Source organism: Schistocerca nitens, chromosome 3 (genome assembly GCF_023898315.1).
Source record: "Schistocerca nitens isolate TAMUIC-IGC-003100 chromosome 3, iqSchNite1.1, whole genome shotgun sequence".
Lineage (NCBI taxonomy): Eukaryota > Metazoa > Arthropoda > Insecta > Orthoptera > Acrididae > Schistocerca > Schistocerca nitens.
The window spans coordinates 575,787,981-575,809,066 of record NC_064616.1 but is presented as its reverse complement, the minus strand read 5'-3'; the positions used below and the strand labels follow the sequence as shown (position 1 = coordinate 575,809,066).

Below are 21,086 nucleotides of genomic sequence, written 5' to 3'. Positions count from 1 at the left end.
TCTAAAAGGAATCCGTTAAACTTCGGTTACACAATAAATCAGTCAAATCTAAAGGCCGTAAATTCAACTAAATACATAGGAGTTACAATTACGAACAACTTAAGTTGGAAAGACCACATAGAAAATGTGGGAAAGGCTAACCAAAGACTGCGTTTTACTGGCAGAACACCTAGAAAATGTAACAGGTTGTCTAAAGAGACTGCCTACATTACGCTTGTCCGTCCTCTTTTAGAATACTGCTGCGCGGTGTGGGATCCTTACCAGATAGGATTGACGGTGTATATCGAAAAAGTTCAAAGAAGAGCAGCACGTTCTATATTATCGCGAAATAGAGGAGATAGTGTCACTGAAATAACACAGGATTTGGGGTGGACATCATTAAAGCAAAGACGTTTTCCGTTGCGGCGGAATCTTCTTACGAAATTCCAGTCACCAACTTTCTCCTCCGAATGCGAAAATATTGTGTTGACACCGATCTACATAGGGAGAAACGATCACGATGATAAAATAAGGGAACTCAGGGCTTGTACGAAAAGATGTAGGTGTCCGTTGTTTCCGCGCGCTATACGAGGTTGGAATAATAGAGAATTGTGAAGGTGGTTCGATGAACCCTTTGCCTGGCACATGTAGACGTAGACGTAGATATCCTATTTTCCAAGACCTCCACTACCTCGCCCTTTTCGATGAGGTCGCGCATTGTCATCCATAAAAACGATCTCAGGACCGAAAGTACACCTGAAAAGACCCACGTGGGGTAGGAGTACAGTGTCACAACAACGTTGACCGTTGAGTGTGCCGTGTTCAAAGATCTGGAGGTCAGCACGCCAATGCAACATGAAGCCTCCCCACACCGTACCTCCTGGACCATCAAAACTATCACCTTCGACGATGTTCCTGGGAGCATTGTGTGTTCCCGCCTCTCATTGTATGAGGGTACATCCAGCGTTGCTGTACATGAGCGTTTTGGTGATCTAGATGTTATGGTGAGGCACATTGTTTCTTGGGCGTACTGAACTCCAAACCTTTGAACGCGGTATGCTCACCGGTCAGTGTTATTATGACACTTTACTCCTTCTCCACGTGCGTCTTTTCAGTATTGATTGCGCCCTGACTTCATTTTTACGGATGACAATGCGCAGCCGCATCGATCACCGTTTGTGGAGGACCTTAAGGAACGAGAGAATATTTGGCGAATGGACTGTCTTGCCCGTTCCACCGACGTAAATCGTATCGAGCACGTATGGGATGCGTTCAGAAGACGTACTGCAGCACGCCACATACACTAACGATCATCCTGCGGGTGTCAACCGCACTGATGGAGGAATGGGACGCCTTACCGAAAGAACTCCTTACCATCCTTGTGGTCAGTATGGGAGTACGTAGTAGAGCATGCATTGCCGCCCTACTGAGAACCGTGTCCCTGAGGACCATCATGGATCGCGGTGACTTCAGTGTAATTATTTTCTATGAATTAAAGTGTCATTTCTATATATCTCATCGCGTATTTCTTTCCGTTAGCTTCTATACTGTACTGTAACACTTTCCTATATACGGTACAAGTTTCATCGAGCTCTGTTACTTGACAGCGACACACCTTGCGAAAGTTACTTTCGCCCTTACGCTTTGCACACCAGTGTATGGTCTAAATTTCATCGAATTATAAAGGGGCGCTCAAAAAGTTACCGTTTGAATGTATTGCTACAGTGTATATGCAACGTAGAGCTACTCCGATATGGGTACATAAGCACTGCATGTAGCCATGGCATTAGTGTTGCATTCGTGTTTTTCCTACTGCGGTAAATGCGGAAACAGAACCAAGGTGCTCTTATTCTTTTCTTGGCCGCCGAAGTACAAAAACCGGCAGACATCTATCGGAGAATGAAGAATGTGTGTGGCAACATGTCTGTTGAAAACCACGGTTTGGAATGGTGCGGTAAGTTCCGTGCTGGTAGCGATTCGACACAAGACGTCAGTCGTAACGCAGAAATTACGCCAGCTGAAGTGGGAGACACTCTAGCACCCACCTTATAGTCCTGATCCCTCCCCGTGCTATTATCTCACTTTCGGTCCCTTAAAAAGACTTCGAACGGTCAACGATTCCTCTCGGATGAGGATGTGCATCAGGCAGTTGCGGATTTCTTCCAGCAGCAGTACACGGTATTTTATCAAATGGATATGTTCAACTTGCATCGGTCGGATGATTGCTTCCTCACGGTGATTTTCCCTGATTGGCATACCGATTCTGGACTGTACGGCCTTCGAGTGGAATGTTTTTGATCGCCCGTTGTATATTACATGGCAATGACATATCATGCTAAAGTTAATTTCGTCGTTGCGTTTTTTACACCACTGTACATGATCGTAAAGATGTTTCATTATAATTATGAGGCTTATCAGTGCCTTCATCTGCTCAAGGAGTGATCCAAGTCCTTTAGGGCTAAGAAAACCAAACTGTAATGACACCCAGACTGCCATACGATGGTGACCTATCACTCAGTCTTTCTTACCTTCCAATGTAAGTATGATGGAAGATGATGGTGTTGCAGATCTATCCTGGCTTCTAACGCTGGCTTTTTTTTTTTTTTTTTTACTGGAATCGCTGCTTCTCCTCCTAATAGCTTCTCAGTTCTAATCATGAGGATGAAAGCTTCCTATACCAGTTTTCGCACCACGTAAAAATCATCGACTGTATCGATAATCGAAAGTGGATCCAGCACGTGGCAGTCAGAGATGCTTGCTTTTCAGCTCTACAAATAAAGTCTTCGGAACAAATTCGTTTACCTTTATTTTTCAAACCATTTGCGTTTGATCGTGAATCATGCCACTGCATCGATGATTGATAATAATGATAACAATAATTATAATAATGAATCTATTAAGATGTTAGCTTAAAACCATTGATAGCGCACAGGACCGAGCGCAGCGGCGCAGTGGAGCCGTATTCGGGAGGACGGCGATTCAAATTCACCTCCGGCCATGTAGATTTAGATTTTCAGTTGTGTTTTCTAAATCGCTTAAGGTGAACGGCGGAACGATTCCTTCGGAAAGGACTCGGTGGATTTCCTTTTCCATCCTTCCCCTATAAGAACCTGTTCTCTGTCTCTATGGGCCTCGTCGTCCAGGGCACGTTAAACCCCATTCTTCCTTGCTTCCAAATGATGGAGAAACAATTGGTGACGGTGATGTTCTTGGTCTATAGTTAGGGAGTGGAATGATTAGGGATAACTGAAGTGAGGATTTCTTGGAAAACGAATCAGGTTGTATAGTAACAATGCCAACCTGATTTGTGTTTTCCAACAATATATAAGCTTGAGAAGGTGGTGTAGTTATAAATAAACATGGCATTCGATGCGACAAATCAGCTGCCCTTTACGAACGGGTGCACACACGACGAATTGGTGGAACGGCCCATTTGTCACCAAGTACTGTATAATATGCAGCTATAGAATGAAAAGTACGATAAACTATTTTGCAGAAATTTTGGTGGTCCATGTGTTAGTATCAACAGCTGATGCTTCGTAGATGCACCAACTAAAACAGCGTTACAAAAGAGGAGAGAGAATATTATATTTTATTTTCATAGCAGTAAAGTATTCAGTCTGCATTTTGATCCAGTGGGGTGGGGGAGGGGTGTACCAGACATGATGTACAGTGCAAGAGACTGCCACAGTATGACCATGACTGTTGTCATGGACATTAAGCTAGGGATTTCTGTTGACCGTACGCACGGGAAAAGCGTTTTAGTACCATTTCATCCATAATCGGATTTGTGGGCATTCACTTGATCAGTTGTTAGACTTCCCTAAAGAGAGAAGAGTTGATTGGTTCAAATGGCTCTGAGCACTATGGGACAACATCTGAGGTCATCAGTCCCCTAGAACTTAGAACTACTTAAACCTAACTAACCTAAGGACACCACACACATCCATGCCCTAGGCAGGATTCGAACCTGCGACCGTGACAGTCGCGCGGTTCCGGACTGAATAGCCTAGAACCTCTCGGCCACCGCGGCCGGCAACAGTTGTATGACTGGAGGGAATCCATGAGTTACAGATTACCCAGGATAGCTCTTTCAGGCTCTTCTAAGGGTTGAGGAGGTTTTCAATTAGATCAAAGTAAACCTTTCTGCTCGTTGTAATGTAGACTATAGTAACCAGAGGCCCTTCTAGAAAGCAGCAAGAAGTAGAAAAGCGCAAGAAGTGGAAGATAGGGTAGAACCAACGAAAAAGCCCAGTTCTCAAGAAAAAGCCAACCAGTCTGTAAGCACAGTGTTGACTGATTTTAAAGTGGAGACGTTTTAATAGAATTTAAGGAGGTGCTCTGAAGTTTTAAAGTTGAGCAGTTGGTGCAGTGCCAGTAAGCAGTTTCTATCAGGTTCGTCGTGAATGTAATCGATTTTGGCAGCAGTTTCTACTACTTTGCTGAAGAAATTTGAGGTGAATATGGATTAGCAGAAGTAAGTTTCCAGTGCAAATTACCGTGAATTGGTAGCTACGTGTCCTATTGCGATTGCCTACAGTAGTACTGGCTAGTGTAAAGATTTTATTGTAATGTGGTCTAGCTTTGTTGTATTTTTCGGTTTTTAATAGGCACAATATTCATTTGAGTTGAATTTCGCTGAGTTAGTCAGATGTCTGATGGTTCAGATGGCTCTGAGCACTATGGGACTTAACATCTGAGGTCATCAGTCCCCTAGAACTTAGAACTGCTTAAACCTAACTAACCTAAGGACATCACACACATCCATGCCCGAGGCAGGATTCGAACCTGCGACCGCAGCGGTCGCGCGATTCCAGACTGAAGCGCCTAGAACCGCTCGGCCACTCGGGCCGGCGCTGAGTTAGTCGATAGCTGGAGGGCTCATATAAATGACATAGAAATTATAAATATGTAACTTTGTCTCAATAGTGTAAGTGAAGTTTTCGACCATTACGTAAGATATTTGACCAGTATACGAAAGTAGGAAGTTGATCCCGGTACACCATTCATGTTACCTTCGCTGATTTTGACATAGTGACGCCACGTTTCACAGATGTCCCTTACAGTTCGTAAACGGCGGCAGCGCTAGAAAAAGAGGGCTAGGAACGTTGAAACGATACAAAAATAGCCAAGAACATAACAAGACAAGTCGAAACGTAAAAACCGAACTTTGAAAGAAACAGTAAACAGCCGTTTCAGATCGTCATGTAACTTCCCAAGCTCATACTTCAAATCAGATAATTCTGACTAATCCAAGCATGTATCTGAATGTTGTTGGTTGTAGCATTTCACGCATTTCTCTACATCCATTTGATATAGGCGACCTTAAACATTCAAGGTTCATAGCTTGTTTTCACCTACATCTCTCAAAATTCATTCCGAGCTTACTTTCTGTCAAATAAAGGCTTTTTCGACATTATCAAGTCACATCTACCGCGCACTTCCATCTACTGAATATAACAGCATCACTTATTTCATTTAAAACAAGGAACCCCTAAAACATACATAAACACTGCATAAGTATGAACATCTTGACTCGTTCCATTAGACTTCATGATGCTTCAGTTTCCTAGATACATTCACCGAGGGGCATCAATCTGACAGCTTACTGTTGATGCGACAGTGGTAAGTTTATAGCAGGGAAGTTGTGTAATCAGATTCTCACACTACTTTATAAAGGGAGTAGAGTGGAAATGTGTCTTTATACAGTGATTAAACGATTTAAAAACTGCAGTTCATAACACGTAGAACTATAACAAATCAAACAAAGCAATGGTTTGCAACCCTCTGCTGGGTGTGACGCCGACAATAAAAGCGGTACAACGCCGCTGCAGGCATGACATAACAACCCATCCTAGTTGTTGCACAAGTCACTCATTCAACCGGACAAGGTAAAGTCCAGTGTGACACAAGAGGATGGCTAAGACTTTTCCCTTTAAAATGGAACCGGTTCTCTTGAAGTGATGGTACTGTTTGTTGATCCAGTTCTTGTCTGGGACAGATTTCCCAAATCGAACGTGAAACCGCTGCAGAACGTGTACCACTAACCAATTCACGCGAAATTCCAGGCCGAAAAATACTTTCTCTTTCCCTCTAGCTGCCGAATTACAACATCATCAACAGAGAAACGCCGCAACAGGACTGAATCAATGCAGTCATTAATGGAAAGTATTGCACGTTGGCCTCCTTTACATTCATCGTATTCTCAACGGTTATACGAAACACAAAAGTCTTGACAAAAGAAATGATGAAGTCAGAAATAAATAAAGGTGCATTATCTCAACGAATTTATGATCTAGATGAGGTCTGCAACAGCGATGAGCTACCTGCTTTCAATATCAGCATCTTCTGCACGCCGACGATCTAGAACTTTTATCCTCAGACCGTAAAGGCACTCGAGGATCCTAGAGCAGCAGTGTAGTTCATTGTAAGAACTTGCTTTAGTTTATGCAACTAAATTCCGGAATACAGTTGTAACCAGATCAATATCATTCGTAAGAGGAACGTAGGAAATTAGAATCAGTGACACTAACTGTGGTGGCCATTCTTATGTATGACTGTTACTTCAGCAGTATGCGTCTCTGGTGGTTAATGTATTACTTTTGCACAGCATAAACCATCAGTTGAAAACGAATGGATTCAAATTGCAACTGCCCACAACTTCTCCTATGCCTTCCCTCTGTTCTGTCTCATGTGTTTCAAATAAAATACTACCTGTTTCAATGTACGAGTATAAGGTATTATTGACCACGAAAAATTACCTGCAGGTAACATCAACCAACTATTGGAAGTGTAAGTAGAAAAAAAAGATGAATTTAGTTCAGCGTCCAGTCGGCGATGAGAAGACATGCTCCGATTGGAGAAGGAAGCAGAAAGTCTGGATGGCTCAACATTGCTCTTCCGGAAAGCGAGTTCAGTGACAACCATTGCGTCATCTTTTATGGCATGAATCAATGTCTTTTATATCATGAAACCCGACGAGAGCAAGACTTGCATCTAGGTAGTATTATTTACATATTCAGGGATTACTTCTGTTTAAACATTGCCTCACTGTTGGTTTTGTTTGTATAGTTGGCCTCATATTATTTGTAATCTTACGTACCCACATATGTAGACATGCGCTTGCGTAATGACTCATATGCTTATAGTCTGAGCAACTGTGTTCTGCTGTAGCGACGTTTGGTCCAATTTTTACAAAATGTTCTTATTGTTCTGCTAGATAAAGTCCTGATACAACATTTAACATTCATTTCCTCGCCTAAATTCCAAATGAGGACAACAGCAGTCACTGACCTCTGTGATACACTTAAATATTTAAGCGTACGGAAATCCAGTAGTTGTAATGGAGACATCAGAATTTTATTCAACTTGAATTCGCGTTGGAAACAGACGCGTAATAGTACGTATTTGACGATTCCCGAATAGAACCAATCTTGACAGATTCTATCAACCAAGCTACTTCTCAAATGTGTTAAAAGAATTCTTAGTTTTCGGTATATAGGCCCTAAAGTTATGTGATCATTTTACTGGTGGACAGTGGTACATCTTACGTAGTCTTGTGCCAGGATTCAGTGTTGTGAATGGCAGTTATACCCTTTTGTACACAGTACTGAGCGCAAAAAAGTGAGATACGAGTAATATGTGCCGAATAAATTCTTTAGATAACTGTTTTAGCATCTCGTCATAATGTCAACAGCTTCACAATACGTTTAGTACCTCGTGTAGTTTGTCGTTAGCTACAGCGTAAAATATCAAAATCACAGCAGCGGTGAATAAATATAAAAGTTTCAATTATAATGTCCTCCGTTATTCAAGTTTAAGCTCTACTAAAACACACGAAAGAGTAAACTGTGCAAATATAAAACAGAACTATAAATACTGACAGAAAACGAAAACAATTTTAAAACCGAAAAAATCATTTTGTTCAATAACGTTTTACACTTCATGCGCGCCCGCGCACTTGTGTGTGTGTGTGTGTGTGTGTCTTTAAGTTAATGATATCTAGTTGAAAATTCACGTCGGAGATGCTTTCTCAAGTATTCAATATTGAGCCGAGTATAGACCGACGAACTGTATTTTTTTTATATCCTTTTCCAATTCCTACATCATAACGGGGTGTCGAGAACATTAACCAGGTAACGGGCATACAAGTGACTAACTAATTAGTGCACATGAGACCTGGCCTTCAACCACACTCCAGTATATTATGCAACGGTGTACAGAGAAACTTCATTCGCATAGGATCGAGAAATGAAGTCTGACGTTAAGTAACTTTCGGCACTTACGTGTGACCACGTAACGATTTCCACTGTGCTCCATAGACTGACTGTTCATCTCACTTGTAAAGAAGGTCGAGTAACATTTAATGACATGGCACAGAGTCTTCTGCTAAGAACTACAATTCGTATTTTATCAACACACCAAGCAAAAGGAGCTCATCGATGTGATTTTGGATTTCTTTATGGGAGCACTGTGATTAGAAGTATGAACCAGCCGTCTGCTTTAGTTTTCCGGGGCTATCTTCAATTGCTTCAGGAACATTACGCTATAGCCGAAAAGAATAGTATAGCAATCCTATGTGATCAAAAGTATCCGGACACCCCCAAAAACATACGTTATTCATATTAGGTGCATTGTGCTGCCACATACTGCCACGTACTCCATATCAGCGACTTCAGTAGTCATTAGATATCGTGAAAGAGCACATTGGGGCGCTCCGCAGAACTCACGGACTTCGAACGTAACGATGTGATTGGGTGTCACTTGTGTCATACGTCTGTACGAGAGGTTTCCACACTCCTAAACATCCCCAAGTCCACTGTTTCCGATGTGATAGTGAAGTTGAAACGTGAAGGGACACGTACAGCACAAAAGCGCACAGGCCGACCTCGCCTGTTGACTGACAGCGACCGCCGACAGTTGAAGAGGATCGTAAAGTGTAATAGGCAGACATCTATCCAGACCATCACGCAGGAATTCCAAATGGCATCAGGATCCACTGCAAGTACTATAACAGTTAGGCGGGAGGCGAGAAAACTTGGATTTCATGATCGAGCAGCTGCTCATAAGCCACTCATCACGCCGGTAAATGCCAAACGACGCCTCGCTTGGTGTAAGGAGCGTAAACATTGGACGACTGAACACTGGAATAACGTTGTGTGGAGTGACGGACCACGGTACAGAATGTGGTGATCCGATGGCAGGGTGTGGGTATGCCGAATGCCCGGTGAACGTCATCTGTCAGCGTGTGTAGTGCCAACAGTAAAATTCGGAGGTGGTGGTGTTATGGTATTGTTGTATTTTTCATGGAGGGGGCTTGCACTCCTTGTTGTTTTGCGTGGCACTATCACAGCACAGGCCTACATTGATGGTTTAAGCACATTCTTGCCTCCCACTGTTGAAGAGCAATTCGGGGATGGCGATTGCGTCTTTGAACACGATCGAGCACCTGTTCATAATGCATGGCCTGTGGCGGAGTGGTTGCACGACAATAACATCCCTGTAATGGACTAGCCTTCACTGAATCCTGACCTGAATCCTACAGAACACCTTTGGGATGTTTTGGAACGCCGACTTCGGGCCTGGCCTGACCGACCGACATCGATACCTCTCCCCAGTACAGCATCCCGTGAAGAATGGGCTACCATTCCCCAAGAAAGCTTCCAGCGCCTGATTGAACAATGCCTGCGAGAATGGAAGCTGTCATCAAGGCTAAGGGTGGGCCAACACCGTATTGAATTCCGGCATTACCGGTGGAGGGCGCCACGAACTTGTAAGTCATTTGCAGCCAGATGTGCGAATACTTTTGGTCACATTGTGTACGTATGAGAACGCTGTTTATATTTCAACAAGCATTCCAGACTCCACAAGCGAGTCGATTAACAGTTCCCTTCCTTACTAGAAAGTTGACACTCAAATCCCACCAAATTATCAGTTCTTGTGACTTGTTGTTGTTGTTGTGGTCTTCAGTCCTGAGACTGGTTTGATGCAGCTCTCCATGCTACTCTATCCTGTGCAAGCTTCTTCATCTCCCAGTACCTACTGCAACCTACATCCTTCTGAATCTGCTTAGTGTATTCATCTCTTGGTCTCCCTCTACGATTTTTACCCTCCACGCTGCCCTCCAACGCTAAATTTGTGATCCCTTGATGCCTCAAAACATGTCCTACCAACCGATCCCTTCTTCTAGTCAAGTTGTGCCACAAACTTCTCTTCTTCCCAATCCTATTCAATACCTCCTCATTAGTTACGTGATCTACCCACCTTATCTTCAGCATTCTTCTGTAGCACCACATTTCGAAAGCTTCTATTCTCTTCTTGTCCATACTAGTTATCGTCCACGTTTCACTTCCATACATGGCTACACTCCATACAAATACTTTCAGAAACGTGACTTAAAGTGATTAAATTTTTAATTTCTTCTAGCAGTAATATGACTGCAGGCTGTGTGATAGCCCGACTTTGAAGGAATCGGTGACCGGAATTGTATGAGACGCACCTAATATTCTGGTTTTAATGATTTAGAAATGTGACGTTAACATTTAAAATTTGCCGTTACTGGATTTGAATATATATTCAAATATGACATTAAGTTATTTAAAATTTGACGTTATTGGATTTGAATAAATATTCTACAATTTGTCAGACAACGTTTTATCACTGTGGAAACACTACATTATAGGTTCTCTTATAAACTCAACGTCCAATGCGAAATAACACACGATTAATCCGAACAGGCTCTCTCTGCCAATGTACGAATGCTAGACTCGGTAGTTGAAAGACGAATTAGAACTGTATCGGCTGACATTTCACCGAGAAGCTCGTATTTCCCATCACCGTACGCAGCTTTAATTCTTATATGTATCTACAAGTGAGGCACGTTTTCTGCGGTTAGGATTTCGATTACGGTACGCTGTTACAACATAGTTACGTTACACAACACCATGTTACACGCTGTAACTCCGAGCCCTCTAGCGGTAGAGGGTTGCAACTTGCGTCAGCGAAGTGGGAAGGTCGACCGAGTAATATGCGCGTCATGTTCTGCCTCAACCGATACTGAGAAAAGAATAAAAAAATTCGGAGACATTACTTTTCAGCGCGCCCTCGTATGAAGTTTGAAGTGAAGCCTTTAAGTCAGTTTCCGTTCTACAAAGGAAATGTGAGCGCAGATTCGATATGTATCTATCTAGCTCAGAAGCCAGCCATTTTCACATTCAAGTTTGCACTGTTATCGTGTTTATTTGGATTGAAGGTGGTATCTTCTAGACATTCCGCTACAGTTCTACCATCAGAAAACGAATCATTTACATACCAGTAAAACTTCTAAGTTCCGTTAGCATTACAATGTCTTCTTCAGTTTAAAAAAAAAAGTTACAGACTGCGTACGTCAGACAATCAGACGAAGAGATGTAGTACTTTATGAAACATAATTTTTTAAGACAGAAATAAAAATTTCAGTTCCTTTAACAAGAAGGCTCTTCTCAACTGGGAGAAAGAACTGCCCGCATCTCGTGATGGCTGGGTGTTGTGTGCTGTCCTTAGGTTAGTTAGGTTTAAGTAGTTCTAAGTTCTAGGGGACTTATGACCACAGCAGTTGAGTCCCATAGTGCTCAGAGCCATTTGAACCATTTTTTTTGAGAAAGAACTTAGTACGCATAACGTATTTTATAACAAGCAGGTGCAGGTGTGCTGAGAAACGTACTACTTAAAGTAGTAAGAGCGGTACATAAAATGTTGGACATGACGACAGCCATAAAATGTACCTGCGGGAAACTCAATAAAATACAAAGGATATCTTTCAAGGACCAACAGGACTTCCCTTGACTTCGAAATAAATTTATGTTGAGGTATTAGCCAACCCGTTAGCCGATGTAAGCTGAAGAGATTTGTTTGTTTTGCTGTCAGTCAGCCATCCATCTCGTTCTTGTATGAGACTCGTTCGCTAAATGATGCTCCAATTTTTATCAGCTGTTAATATATATAGGAAAATCTCTTTTCAGGTGATTCAAATTTGATGTTTTTTCTACACTTGTGCGAAGTTTCGAGCAATTGCAACGGATGACGGATCAGTAGTGACCCATCAAAATCGCACTCGCTACAAGCAACGCGCCGTGATCGATAACCTGTGTGCGTGAAAAGAAACCATGGCGCACATTCATAAACGTTTGAGTGCAGTGAATGGTAATGATGCAGTTGACGGAAGTACTGTTGGGCGATGGGCAAAGAATCGGGATTTGGCCTTTATTCATGCAGACCTGTCCATCATAATTCGACAGTAGGCTCTATCGGTGAGCATTGCAAGCAGGTTACTTGTAATTTAACCTGACCCAAGAAAATTCATGTGTTTTTAAAAAATCCCCCCAAAACGCAATAAAACCCAACTATATTTAATTAGGAAAATTTAATCAACATCCAAGATATTACATAGTTAGCCTCATACAAATTAAAAAGATCAGCAACTACAGTGATGAGCCAAAATATTTTGACCACCTCCCTAATAGCTTGTTTGTCCGTCTTTCAAAAATGGTTCAAGTGGCTCTAAGCACTATGGGACTTAACACCTGAGGTCATCAGTCCCCTAGACTTAGAACTACTTAAACCTAACTAACCTAAGGACATCACACACATCCATGCCCGAGGCAGGATTCGAATCTGCGACCGTAGCAGCAGCGCGGTTCCGAACTGAAGCGCCTAGAACCGCTCGGCCACAACGGCTAGCTGTCCATCTTTGGAACGAAATACATCACTGATTTTGCTTGTCAGGGCTCTGACAGTTTGTTGGTAGTTCGTGGAGATATGTGGCATTAGGTGTCTAGGTAATGGCGCACAGTAGGGACTCATACAGGTGCCATAGAATTTACATCAGGCGAAACTGGTCGCTGAGACATTAACGTGAGTTGACTATAATGCTCCTCAAAGCACTTTAGCACGGTTCTGACTCCGAGACACGGACAATTACACTGCTGAAATATGACATAGTCGTCGTGGAACACATCAAACATGAAAGGATCAGGTGGTTCGCAGCTGACAGCCTGTCTTCGATTACTACCACAGTTCCCATGCACGCGCAGGAGAATGTCTCCAATAGCATAATACTGCTCCCACCAGCCTGGGTATGTGGCGCGCTGCACGCCTGGAGCCACCGTTCACTTCGATGACGGCATTCGTGGAGACGACTAGCGACCTAGTGTGATCCACTCGAAGAGCCGTCACGTTTCCATTGATCGACAGTCGAATCACTAAGGTCCCGTTCCCACTGCAACCGTAAATGACGATGTTGTTGGGTCAACATATGAACATGTAGGGGTGGTCTGCTGGGGAGCTCCATGTTCAACAATGTAAGACGAACGATGTGCTCCGAAGCACTTGTGAGTGCACCAATATTGTGCTATTTCGGCAGAGATACCACAGATCACCATCTATCCTACTTTACAGAGCAGACAAGTCTTCGAACCTCACGTTCTGTGAAAAATCGTAGACGTCCGACCATTTAGCGCCTAGTGGTGGTTTTCACTGTACTTCTACCTCTTTCCATAGATGCTCACGACAGTAGCACGTGATCATCCGACATGCTTCGCCGTTTTCGATATACTCGTTCACAGGCTGTGCGTAATAATAATCTACCCTTTGTCAAAGTCGCTTACTTCAATGGATTTCCTCATCTGCGGCCCATATCTTATCTAGGGTAATCCTCCGTACGTGTCTGATCCTCTTACATGTTTTTGTTAAAGCCTCACGTGATCGCAACACCACCAGTCGCGGTGGGCTTGGCTTATCAGTGTACTTATTGTCACAAGAATTTATTTTATTAATCTTGCGATTTAACTTTTCTTGTCATATAAGAAACACAGTTAAATAATATTTACAGTTCCAGAAAAAAACTAACTTGATGTAGAATCGAAATAACGGCAAAGTACAGTTAAGTTTAGATGCATAAATTTTTAGATTTTCCTTAATTTTTCTGGTCTTTTCATCCAAATAATTTCTTAATTTTGGTTAAAAAAGTCAGTAGGTTGGAAAGATTTTCTTAATGAATGCAGTGCCTATAAACTAGTTGTAAGAATGAGTTAGTGCTTTGAATAAATTAATCACAGGACTTTGAACTCAACTATTTAATCGTCAATACGAAAAAATCCGAGAAATCCCAATAAATCACAATAAAACAAATAAAAACCCAATCTTACCCAATGGATTGGTTTTTTAAATACCTGGGTTTTTCTCAACCCTGTTTGGAAATGGGTATGAAATGACTAAGACTCTTGGATTTTCAAAAGGCTGTTCAGGTAGGGTTCCAAAAATGTTCATAGAAGACCACAAGATTCAAAGAAAAGCCGCTTCATCTGAACTGTTGGAACAGTCCGAAGCCAGTGAAGAGGCCTTTCTGTCACGGACCTTTACAAGTGACGAAACCTGTGTGCATCACTTTTGAGTCTGAAACAAAAGAGGAGTCACTGTAGAGGCATCATCCAGAATCATTAAAAGATAAGAAATTCGAGACAGTTCCGTCTGTTGACAAAGTAAGGGCAACAGTCTTTTGGGATAGTGATGGTGCCATTGTCGACAACGTGTTGCCAAAAGCGCCAACCAGTAATTCAGAGGCATACGTGAAGACTCTGAACAAACTGAAGATCCGTTTCCAATGTGTTCGATCTAATAAGGATCCAAAAGTAGTCTTGCTTCGAAATGATATTGCACGCCCACACACAAGTCTCAGAATCTGGGAACCCGTCACCAAATTGGGTTGTTCCACTCTGAAATCCAGACCTGATGCCCTGGGCCTTCCACTTGTTTCGGTGACTGAAAGATTCTCTACGTGGCGCACACTTTCAAGATGATGAAGCGTAATGCATGCAGTGAAAACTTGGCTACGAGCTCAGGACAAGAACTTTTACTAACATCTAATACTTGGTCATGCACAACGCTGGTATGTGGCAGTGGAACACGGTAGGGCAATGTAAAAAAACGTTCATTTAAAAGAAAAGTTTAGTGATTGTCACCAAATTCTAACTCTTAAGAATAAATATATTCTGAGAAAAAATTGTGAAGACATTATTTATTGGACAACCCTCGTATGTACTCGATATCTCTAATGAGAGCATGTAGTGATCAGACGTTCGGGTTTCCTGCAATAGCATGTGGTCTGGCGCTTAACTGACCGAGTAACTTAAAAAAAAAAGTCTATTTCTGCCACTGACGACTGAAAAATTCACAGAATATGTTTACTCCATGGACATAAGAGTCAGTAATCGTGTTTATTCGCATAGGTTTCCTTAGGAAGGCTGGTGCACGTGCTGTTGGCTGAGGAGAGAGCTTCCCGCTTCCCGCTACCCGCGAGGTCACGGATGGAAGGCAGCGGAGTAAAATACAAGTCACAGACGGGGGCACACGGCACCTGCTTTCACCTTTCCTACCCGGTCCATTGAGCTCGCCGAGTGGCACACATTCCAAAGACGACGAAGGAGGCCCTCAATGTCACGTAGGTAATTGAGCACCATACCATCAAATTGTACGTATCTACATCATTAAAGGCACTTTAAAAAGACTTCGATCTTGTAAGCAGGCGTAGCTGGCTCCTCATTTTATTTCATAATGTATCGACAGGAATTTAAATTTCCCAATCAAGACAAAAGAATGTTGAGTGTGGAAGAAATCGGCTATAATTATCTTCCCACTGGATTTCAATCGACCCTTTGGCTCCCGTCTACCTTTATTGCTTCTGGTGCGATCATCATATTGCGTCAGTCATATTCTGATTTTTAACTTTCAAAGATTTTTTGTCAAAATGACTCAAGGCTTTTCCATAAATTTTTTGTTATGAGTTGTGATAAAAAAATTAGTATCCACGTTTTTTGTTTCTTGATTATGGAACTTCAGATCTGCAAGCGTTGTGTAAGATTGTCAAAATAACGACACAGCAATACTGAATTTAAATTCATCTGTAACAATCGTACTTGGTGGCATCCGTCCTAATGGCCTATGGGCTTTACTGAGGTATCAAGATATTGGCCTACACAAAATTGTTCCACTAATATAACAACGGAGAATAATACTTCCTTTATCGAAATTATTATTATTATTGTTGTTTTTGTTGTTCTCTTCAGTCTGAAGACTGTTTCAGTTAAACTCTCCACGCTAATCTATCCCGTGCAAGCCTGTTCATCTCTGCATAACTACTGCAAGAGATTATTGGTTTCAAACAAAACTTATTAAAATGTGCAGGAGAAATGGCTGGTGTAATTAAATAGCTACACGTTATTGTTAGATTCCTCTGTAAAACGTGGAACAGATGAGTAAACTAAACGATATTGTTCATAGAAATAGCTCAGAATTTCCTGTAATATTTTAGAAAAGGAATATTTAATAAGTCTTGTTCTCGTGTATACTAATTATTCTTCCAATACATAATATTATAAGAAAGAATACTTTATTTTTATACTTATTATTCAACCAGTGATTGTTCTGTGTAGAATGAGAGTAATGTGTGTTATTGTAGAAGCAAGTGTTTATAAATAAGGCTTGAATGTGAAAACCGTAATGGTATACGACATCTGATTGTGACTTTCGTCTTAGTATCTGAGATTCATCACTGCAACTAAGTAAAAGGTCTTTTGTTTATCTACGATATGCGTTTCGATTCATTTATTTATCATCAGTAGTGGTTTTGTTTGTTCCATTTTACACATCTGTGTTACAGTGTACTTTGTATACTGGCCGTTACAGGACAACAAAATACATTTCTACCGCTACACAGATGTGTAGAAAGAAACACACATAACAGCCACTGATGGTACATTATAAATAAAACAAGCGAAAAGCATGGAGTAGAATAGCAAACAACTTTTATTTACTCTCAGAGGCAGGTTTGAGACACAAAGAAGGGTATCACAATCAAGTTAATGACTAAGGGACGTATTAAGACCCGCAAAATTAGAAAATATCTTAAATTCATCGGCACAGCCGAATATTAGGGCTGTAACACTTCAGCTCTCGTGTACAAAACTGCCGAAACAGGGAAAGGAGTTAGGTTGACAAATTATATCAGTAACCGTCTCCCTGAATTTTAATATTACTGCAATTGATAATTTGTCAACACTGACCAATCGTTAAGAACAATTAATGACCATTTTTAGAACAAAGGCTGTATGCCGCGAGCGGGTGATAGAATGTAGGAGCCCACATATGAAATCACCAGCATCCACTTGCTCCCTGCAAGAAAAATAACAGACTCACCTGACGGCCAGGCTCGATCAAAGCACCGTGAAAATCGTAGATCTTGTCTATAGCTCAGACATCTTTTCTTTTCAATTTATTGACTTTCGAGATGTGCCCATTCAGCCATCTCAGTAGTGGAATGACAGTTATGACTATGCGAATGTAAGGACAACACAGCATCCAGTCCCCGAGGGGAGAAAATCTCCGACACGGTCGGGAATCGAAGCCGCGCCCCTTCGCTGAAAAATCCGCCGCGCTGACCGCGCAGCTGTCGAGGCAGAATATTAAAGTTCTTGCTATCCACCGAGTATAATAGCTGGAGGAGTGGGTGCGAGCCGGACCTGTACTGATGAGGAGATCACCCAACAATAGAATTTTTGTAATTTTTTATATTTATGTTACGTGAAATACAGAACACAAATTCAATATCCCAAAGCGGTTCGATGCAACGCTGGACTACACGAGGGCTTGACAGAAATAATTGGACCTTACCTATCCTAATGTTGTCCGCAAAAGTCTAGCATTTTCAACAACTCCCGCTTGACCTATCGTGAAAGAAACATTTTGTCTTTGAACCTATTTTAATAAGATTTAATTTACAGTTTAATATATAGATTTTGTAAATGTTTCTTTGATATGTTTTTGTAATGCATGAATACTGTTCAAGTCCCTAGATTTTTGGATTTATTGTAGCAGCCCGTGAGATATTCCGTTTCAGTATCGCCTATGAGAGTACTACTGTAGCAACACTTGTTGCAGTAGAATCACGCTCTGCGTGGGAAACCTTTCCGAATACTTTATTTGTGGTAACTTACCCAGGCCGAACATAGATTTTCCAGAGAAAACCAATAACACTGTGACCATTATGCAACCAACTGGATTAAATATAAAAACAAAAAAGTTAAGAAAAACTAGCCTGTGTCATATGGCTGAACATCCTGTTCGGTGATTTCTGTGATTTCGGAAAATCGTATTTGGTGTATCTCAGGACTCTACGAACAGGACATTGCTACTTCCGTTTCTGTCCTATAACAACTCAAGTTCTCTTCACCTAACGATATCGCCGTTGGCGTTTCGTTATCTGTCAAGTTCCTACCTTATTTCGTCTGTCACTGCTGCGGCTTAGCAACTACGACCAGTCTATAAGGGATTTACTGTGAGGAATTTGTCGCAATCGTACAAGAGACATGGTCTGCTATCACTTGATTGTCTTACATGAACAGTCCCGGGATTGGGCAGTCCAGCATCTCGTTGCGTGAGCGGTAGTGACAGAAGGAATTATCAGCGGCTTCTCTAATTCAAAGCAGACGGCACATTGTCAGTAGTAATCAACTAGAGTGATTTGGCGATGCACTGGAGACCTTAAAGTTCACTCAAAAGCTCGTCAAACCACGTCTGAATCTAACTGTCAATGTAATTGGAGCGATGTTCTATGGAAGAAGACACATGTGTTCGATAACAACTTGTTGTTGTTTCTGTGGGAGGAGACCAGACAGCGAGGTCATCGGTCTCATCGGATTAGGGAAGGAAGGGGAAGGAAGTCAGCCGTGCCCTTTCAAAGGAACCATCGCGGCATTTGCCTGGAGCGATTTAGGGAAATCACGGAAAACTTAAATCAGGATGGCCGGACGCGGGATTGAACCGTCGTCCTCCCGAATGCGAGTCCAGTGTGCTAGCCACTCGATAACAACTTCCCTGCCTTTCTCTGCAGTGTTTTCAATAACTGTTTGTATGAAACTTTGGCTCATCTCTATTCTCTATAAAAAGTTTCAGAGTGAATATCGCCAAACACTAATAGTGTAATCTGTGATTCAAGAAAGGCTGTTGAACACGTGTAGACAAGAGGGCAAGTTAACAATCTATGGAGCATTGTAGTTGACCCTTTCAGGCTGCTCGTCAAAACTATTGACATTGTCAGTTTACAAAGAGGCGGGAATCCGCCAGGTGCCGGAAGTGCGAGCATCCCGAAGCAACGCGAGCGGTACTGTGTCATTTTACAGTGACTAACTGAAGAACTCATTATCTCACTTGTAGGGCAGCCAAAGGGGATGGGAAACGGTTTGATGAGGGAGAATATCTATGGTTAGTATCACGACGTAAGTAACAGGAACAGCCTATGAAGAAATATCGACGCGACGGGAAAGGAGATGCGTTTCGTGTGAAGCCGTCCGTCAACAAAGAATGTTTCTAATACCTTTTGGTGAACACTGATAACTTCAAGTAGAAACTATCATTTCTCATTCTACCTATCTGAAGCTGAAGACGGGGGCAAGAATATTCACCGTTCTGAGTATAGACTTCTTCTTTTCATGATACATTTGGTAAAGATACTTCGTACTCCTAAGTTTCGTGTTGATTCGCGCATCAGCGAAGGCTTTAGTTCAATGTCCTCCTACATCTGTAAACAGGTATACGGAAGAGAAATTACGCAAAGGTTATTATGTAGCTAGAGTTCGTAAAAGCTGCTTAACCGCAGGAATGTCGATGGTTAGTTGCAAGTAAAGCAGCAGCTGCCAGGGTTCTGTGGTCTACTGCTCCGTAATGATCCCCGCTGCAGGTGTTCATCGGTCGGACTATGAAGCATGACTCACAGCTGAGAGAGTGAGGTGAACCACAACTCAGAAACACGCTGATCTGTGCTCTTCAGATCGGTAATATCATCGATTGCCCAGACAAACACACAGAAGCTATTCCAAGAACAGTTGTTTAAGTTAACGTAATGAGTAATAGCAGCCATCGCCGGGTAAGTCTTGATGTCATGCAATGGGGAAAAATCTTCCTTGAAGACGTCGTAATGATAAATCACACAAAAGTAATCAGTTACAGAGTGAATGTGGTCGATTCCAGATATAATTAAAATATTACGAAACGTTAACAAACGACAATCAAAGAAGGCACAGACATGAGTAAGAGATAACAGTTGACAATATATGGGTGGAATCGATTACTAACGCTCTCGTAATCTCTATTACAACCTCGTCACATCATCTTTTCCATCTGACCAGAGAAAAAGCATTTGCTCCTCCCCAGGTTACCTGTGTCAACAGCATGAGAATGCACCATCCTTTTGATCCCGAACTGTGTCAAGATCTACGCGTACATCTATACTCCGAAGCCACTGTACGATGTGTGTCAGAGCGTCCTTCTAAAACAACCAGCTTTTCCTCCCTTCTCCGTTTCATTTACGAATAGTGTGTGGAAAGAGTTCTTGTCGGTAACCCACGCTATTGGCTCTAATTTCTTTTTGCGCCGGCCGAAGTGGCCGAGCGGTTCTAGGCGCAACAGTCAGGAACCGCGCGACCGCTACGGTCGCAGGTTCGAATCCTGCCTCGGGCATAGATGTGTGTGGTGTCCTTAGGTTAGTTAGGTTTAAGTAGTTCTAAGTTCTAGGGGACTGATGACCTCAGCAGTTAAGTCCCTTAGTGCTCAGAGCCATTTCATTTCTAATTTCTTTAATTTTTTTCGGTTGTGATCATTTCAAAACACGTATGTTGGGGAAGATAATACGTTGCCTGACTCGTCTTAGAATGTACGTTCTCTGAATTTCCGCAGTAATCCTCTTTTTAGCGTTTTCCAGTGGAGTTTATGAGCATCTGCGGAACACTCTCGCGGTGACTGCACAATCTCATGACAAAACGCGCCACTCTACGTTACATCTTCTCTCTCTCCCTCTCTCTGCTACTAATCCCATTTAATAAAGGCCCCATACTGATGAATCGTCGTTGAATTACACGTCCATAAGTTCATCAATGAAACTCAGACTGGCGTCTGGTTTTTCTACAGTTTATTTTATGTGGTTATTCTAATTTAGGTCGCTTCGATCTATCCTAGGTATTTTGAGGTGGCTACGGATTTGTCGCTAATAGTACAGTCGAACAGTAGTAGACTCTATGTCT

General features: G+C 42.1%; 1 protein-coding gene and 1 non-coding gene across 3 annotated transcripts in view; both read right to left on the bottom strand.

Moving 5' to 3' along the window:
- Nucleotides 1–21,086, bottom strand: part of LOC126248486 (elongation of very long chain fatty acids protein AAEL008004-like) — a 332,054-nt gene that overhangs the window by 96,666 nt on the left and 214,302 nt on the right. The window lies entirely within an intron of this gene.
- Nucleotides 4,747–4,830, bottom strand: Trnas-gga (transfer RNA serine (anticodon GGA)). Its single transcript is given in 2 exon segments — nt 4,747–4,781; nt 4,791–4,830. It is a non-coding gene; the product is annotated as a tRNA-Ser (tRNA).